The sequence below is a fragment of the Orbicella franksi genome, chromosome 13 (assembly GCF_964199315.1).
Source record: "Orbicella franksi chromosome 13, jaOrbFran1.1, whole genome shotgun sequence".
NCBI classification, from domain to species: domain Eukaryota; kingdom Metazoa; phylum Cnidaria; class Anthozoa; order Scleractinia; family Merulinidae; genus Orbicella; species Orbicella franksi.
Window position 1 is genome coordinate 2,402,909 of NC_138157.1, and position 6,735 is coordinate 2,409,643.

Consider the following 6,735-nt stretch of genomic DNA (forward strand, 5'->3'; position numbering starts at 1 on the left):
CAATTCAAGCACGCCTCTTCGCTTAAGACTGATAGCATGACATTTGTCGGTGATAATGAGGTGAAAAAGAATAATAATCCGCCTGTGATGTAAATAGTGGGAAGTCAAGAACAAGATGATTACAAGATGACGACTGCGTTTCCTGTTCAAAATCCCTTTATTCCAGGTTATACCCAGCCCGTGCAGCAGGCATTCCCCTTCCCTGTTTATGTCAAAGCGTTGTTACTTCCCAGACCGGTTTTACACAAAATAGTTTTCAAAAGAAACCGAAGAAATCATAAGACAATAGTTGACAAAAATGTTTTGACAATATCTAGTTATATTTATTGCGATTCAATTTTGCCTCCAGGGAAACTAAACACGGTAGAATTCAGGGAATATTAAACAACAACGATCATATAGTTTGTCTATTTTTTACTACGAAGAAACCAAGTCGATTTGGGCAACTCTTGGTCTTTCGATCTGGAATGGAGTAAACCCTGAGTCACCATGACCAAGAGATTATAACTTATTCATGAAAGTAAAACATTTTTTTAACTTCTCCCCGTCAATAGTGAGAAACACATTCGCTCCTCGCGGAACGAATAGAAAGCCGATTTTTTTTTTTCTTATCCACTAGCTTTTCAAGAACTCGTATAAACTAACTTGACGGTTCCGTGAATCTTCGTAAAGAGTTTACATGCCTTTAGTAAAACTGCCAGAACTATCTCTTTTCGGAGATAACTGTCGCCGACCACTGCCCTCTTTCTCATAATAAATGGAAACAGTTAAAAGTATGTTTGGCCGCTCTTGTGGCCGTCTCAAAGGATGCCGAAGTTAGTGGTTGCACCATCCATGCCATCCAATTTTGAGATCTTTACACATTTTACGAAGAGAGTAAGTGTGATTTTCTGTTTTTCACCCGCACTGATCCCGCCATCATTTCAAAACTATCCCGCATCTTGCCTGTCAAAATACACAAATCCCTCTCCCGCCAAGCATTTTTATCCCGCATCCCGCTATTAAAATTTTCGTCATCCCGCATCCCGCAGCCAAACCTTTGTTGGACCCTTCTCTTATATTTCTCATAATCTTCAATATCTTTCTCTGAACGTAATTAAATAGGCATGGAGCGATAAGGTCTACAGGTTATTGCCTACACTAAAATGTTGCATAACTACCTACACCACGAACAATTCTTAGCTAACACAATCCCAGCAATAGGTTTTCTTTACTCAGGGTTTAATCTTAAAAAATCAGGCTTAAATGAGACGCTTTTTTTCGATTTACTCTCAAGTTTTTTGTCAAACGAACTTGGGAAAGTTGGTTTTCAGTCTTACTTTAGAGCCCAGTATCATGACGCCCAATTTGTTGGATCATAAAAGATTTATACCGCTCTCAAAATTTCCCGAAATTAAGAGTTGTCCTTCCAAAACAAAAATTAACTGAAAGAAATTGAACCCATATTTTATGGGTGACTATAAGAAAATGGCCATTCCAAAGCAAATGATTTAAACTTCCTCGATAGTTTTTTTCATCACATAATTTTAAGTCTTTACCAAGGAAAGCATCTGACAGGGCATTGCCAAGGTGGTTAGAATATCATTATCACACAAATGCTCAATCATTTATCTTTACGGCAGATACAAAGGTTACCATAGCAACGAGACACCTGTTAGCTTTGAAAACTTATAATTCAAAAGCGACTCGGTCAACCCCACTGTAGATAAAACTCCTTTGCAAAGTTAAAAAAATCATTTCATGAATTCAGAGTCACCTTTTAAAAATTGTTGAAAATTTAACATGAGCCCCTTGACAGAGTATTTTAAATTTTGCAGAAAGTTTTATCTTAACATGTACCACATTTCAATGATAAAATATAAGGGTCGCCAAGTCGTTGTTTTAGAAGTAAGGTCCTACCTTAAATTAAAATTAAAGCGGTTTTAGCAGGTTTTACTGTTCGTATATTAGCCTATTACGTCACAAAGATAACAAAAAGGTGTAGCATTGCTGTAAAACCACTATTGTAACATCACTTAATAAAGATTCGTAGTATTGATCTATCAAAGTATAACCATTCTTTTCCTGGTTTAATTCTTACATATTTTCCACAACGGGAACATCGCGTGTTGCAATTAAACCATAAGAACCAGTGGATGTCGAAGGCACTGTCTGAAATTATTTCACACGCAGACAGGAACATAAACAAAACGGGGAACACAAAAGGAAGAACTAGAAACAGAATTAAAAACAATATTGACATCCCGCCGCTCGTTTTACAAAAAAAGTAAGCTTTTCACTATTAATTCAAATTTGAATAAAGGAAAATTAAGTAGTTCTAACAAACAATCCCCGGAAGTCTTTAACTTCCCAATAAAATATCAACTTACATGCATCTCAACATCATAGTGTACTACGGCTGGTGTGCAAGCTACTTATACTCATTAACAGGCTTAGCTTTGCAAGACCCCATCACAGTATCTCGCCCAACTGCTATCTTTCGGTAAGTTTATGTTAGCTGTTAATTCTGCTATTCACAAAAATTAACTCAGCCACGACGTATGTTGCAAAAAGGTCTTTATAATTGTCGTGCTGTATGATAGTATTTTATATTTTATTATGCAGGAGTCAACAATTTCTCTGTCGCGGTGCCGTTAAAAAGCGAGGAAGAAGAAAACATGAGCCAGAAAGGTAAGTGAAACAAAGGACTTTAAAAAACACCGAATTTCAAGTACCCAAGACAAGTCAGATAAAGCCAATGACTTTTTGGTGGAGCCTATTAATTGAACGATGCCATGTTTGTGTTAATCTCCCCACAGTTAGAAATTGAAAGTCCTGGAAAATGCTGTGGACCGTTCGCTGCTTTTTTCTCTTCGCCGGCTTCTTTATGGATCGCGTATCTGCTGGCAAGCAATGCAGAGAGGAACGGAGCATAAATGGGATGGCTTTACAGGGATTCATCTTGAAAAAGTTCTTCGTTAGAGCTCTTCACGAGTGCGATATCAGCTGTGAAACAGAAATAACCTGTCAAAGCTATAACTACGTCTTAGGGGAAAAGTCGTGCGAACTGAATAACCGCACCAAGGAGGCAAGGCCCGAACATTTCCGCTCAGACCCGGCACGGTTTTACAAACGACGCTTGAGCAACCGGGGTATGCCCAAAAAAATTAAGAAAGCTTAAACATAGACGTTTTTGAGAGGCGGACATCAACCGGAATTCCAATGCTATCGCCAAAGGAAGAAGATAAAACTTCCAGTTTCCGTCATTGTTTTAAAACTGTCTGTGCTTACGATTTAAGATTAATGCCTAAAATTTCCCCAAATTAATAGAACATTGTTTTCCCGAAAATTTAATGCTCTTTAATACTCCTGGAGGGCTTTTCCTTCGAGAGAAGAATCTGTATCGAGTGCCAAATTTTAATTGGCCCTATTTGCAACATTTTCGCAAATTTTATCCCTGGAAGTTTTCTGGGTAATGGTTCCCTGAAAGTAGTTACTTATTTTATTTCGATATCGGCGTATCTCGATGAAATGATGAAATTTTCCCTGGTTTTTATCATTTTATTAAAAACAAGATTTCTGTGGGCAGCTATCAGTCTCCATCGACAGAAACACTGTATTTACAATTATGATAGAGACCAACGTAGTAGAATTAGTAAATTTGTATTTTTTTTTTTTCTTTTCTTTTTTTTTTTTTTTGATCTAAGTTCCTCTGGGTTCTATTCCGGAACTCCCAGCGCATTCATGTCAGGAAATAAAGGCAAGCGAAGGCAAAGACACCATTAGCAGCAAATACTGGCTGGATCCGACTGCGAATGGAACGGCAGTTTTGGTTTATTGTGACATGGACTTAGAAGGTTACTCACAATCAGCTTTCATGCCATTTCTGTGTTGTTTTTAGTATGACTTGGGTTTTGATTTCGTCGATTTCTTCTCTGTTTAAAATAGAAGTAAACTCCTGGACTTTTCTTTGAGTATCACAGCATTTTCATCTACTTTATGACAAAGGTTAAAAAGTTCTTTTTTAATCATTTGTAATGTAGATGTCGATGAATGTATCACCGGCAACCACGACTGCGACGTGAATGCAAACTGCACCAACACTGTTGGCGGACATAACTGCACTTGTAAGGAAGGATTTACTGGAGATGGTCGCTTGTGTTCAGGTAGACTCATCTTTTCGTGTAAAACTTGGGCAAGCTGTAATAACAGTGTAAAACGTCTGCTATCTCTTGGATAGGATAATCTTAATTTATAATATTTGCTTCATTACATAAGCGATACAGTTTCTGATGGAGCTACAAAAACATTTGTTCTGAATACTGAAAGGGCATAGCATGATTTACTGTCCTAAGGAATTTGAGCCCGAAGTATTGAATACTTTCCGTGTGAGACGCGGGTTTAAAAACTCCAAATTTTACAAAGAATGTATGAAATCAGTATCGCTTTTGCCATCCAGAAAATTTTGCAGTTTTTGAAAGCCAATTTCCTTTCGAATATGGACTCTATTCAGTCCAACTGTCATCTCTTTATTATATGACGGGGAAATTACCTCACTGTGATTGGCTGAAAGCAGACAAATTTATGTGATTACAGTGCTGTGCAACTTAATGCAGGTGCCCTCGTATTTTATTTAGTCATATGATAAATGAGTAGTCGTACAAAAGCTCGTATCACTCGTAATGGAAATCGTAATTGTATATGGATGTTACACAAAAGTAAGTTCGTATCGCCATATTTATGTGCCGTTTTTCCTCGCCATAAACGGCGCCTGCGGGGACTCCGCAAATGAAAAAATTTCTTCCAGGAACAAACTCGCTCCATATTGCAATTTTCATCATTTCTTTTTTCCTGCAGCTTACAGAAACTGCGATGAAATCTACAAATCTGGTGAACGAAAAGACGGTGTTTACACTATCAAACCTGACAGTTTGCCTGCCTTTGATGTGTTTTGTGACCAAACTACAGACGGTGGGGGGTGGACTGTATTCCAGAAGAGACTGGACGGTTCTGTTGATTTTTTCCTTCACTGGAGCGATTACAAAGTCGGTTTTGGTGATCTGAATGGTGAATTTTGGCTCGGACTGGACAAAATTCACCGCCTGACATCAGACAATGACAGCATGCTGCGTGTGGACTTGGACGACTTTGAGGGGAATATTGCTTATGCTGAGTATAACAAGTTTGGTGTTATGAGTGAGAATGACAAGTACAAGCTGATCCTCGGCTCTTACTCAGGTGATTCGCTTCGTTTCCTGTCGCTATGTTTGTTGTAGCAACAATTTGTAAATTTATCGATGCAGTTAAAAACACATCGAAACGCAGCAAAATCTGGTAGGTCAAAACAACAGCAAGGACTGCTGAAAGTTTGGGAGGCGAATTAATTAACACCTTCGAGACCACTAAAAACCTTCAGCTCACCTCTCGTTCTCGAATTTTGACTCAGTTGTTTCTTTTTTTTACACGAGGTCTACAGTGAGCTTTACATTACGTTTACATTCATATTTATTGCTTCGTTCGTCGCGATCAAGGAATGTGTCTAGTCATTTTTCTCTTTAGGACGACATGATCGTCACAGTTTTACAGAACAGTGTGTTATCACCATTTCCACTCCTGCGAACACACATGAGTAAACAAGTTCACTCGGAAAATTTATTTTCATTGTTAGCTTTGTCTTACTTACAATAGTTAATCGTTTTTTAATCCAATCAGCTTCAGGAACTGCTGGTGATTCTCTCTCTTATCACAACGGTAAACCATTTTCAACTCGAGATCAAGATAATGATGATGACCATAACAGAAACTGTGCTCAGAAGTATTACGGAGCCTAGTGGTACAATGACTGTCACACTTCCAACCTGAATGGCAAGTATCATAATGGCTCTCACTCGGCTTATGGCGTTGGCGTGATCTGGTACTACTGGAAGGGACAATACTACTCCCTGAAGAGGACCGAGATGAAAATGAGACCAGTGGATTTCTAAACTTTTCTCTTCAGTTTTGTTTGTGCTAAACACTGACGAATTTTTTAAGCTAAAAGGAAAAACTTAAGGCAAAAAAACTCGTTTTACCCAGAAAAAGGTTGTGTTACACAAGCACGGCTGCGCTTTCTGAAAGTAACCACCGCACGTTTATATATTTGAATGTAACCACGTAAAATTTGAGAGGAGAGAAATGTACCGTGACGTCATCATGAGGCTTATAAGGACATATTAGTGGAAATGCTATAAGCTAATGCTATATTTTGTTTAAAAGGTGCTCGAAAATGTTAACAGACTCACGCTTACAGTTTGAATCGATAATTATCAAAATTGTTTTATTAGTATTTATGCCGATGTTTTGTAAATTATATTCAGTATACATCAAAGTCAGCGGTGACTTCAAAATTTATCTTTAACTAGAAACCGCAAAACAGAGGGAGATCTCTGAGAAATTTTACTTTGTTTTTACTTTGCTTTGCCTTACTTAACCGAAGAACTTGTGATTGCAATTTTTTGTGCGGTTTTCACCTTTTAAAATATGTAGAATAAATGTAATTATTATCTGCCACTTTGGTTGGTTCATTTATAGTTAAACACTTGCAGTCCGCAATCATGCTGGGAAGCTCATAATTATGATTGAGGGCTCATAAATATGCTGGGCACGCACTGCAACTACTGCTTTCGGAACATCGCTACAAGTGCTGAATCAGCAAAATATGTTTGGTCAACAGTCTTTTCCGTTTTGTTCCAAATACTTGAATTCTTTTCAACGAAT

At 37.9% G+C, this 6,735-nt stretch overlaps 1 pseudogene across 1 annotated transcript; it reads left to right on the top strand.

The window, feature by feature from the left end:
- Positions 1-2,753: 2,753 nt before the first annotated feature.
- On the top strand, positions 2,754-5,963 carry LOC145465751 (microfibril-associated glycoprotein 4-like; annotated as a pseudogene). Its single transcript, XR_014041691.1, has 5 exons — positions 2,754-3,131; positions 3,687-3,836; positions 4,023-4,145; positions 4,837-5,217; positions 5,698-5,963. The product of XR_014041691.1 is annotated as a microfibril-associated glycoprotein 4-like (transcript).
- The last annotated feature ends 772 nt before the right edge of the window (positions 5,964-6,735 follow it).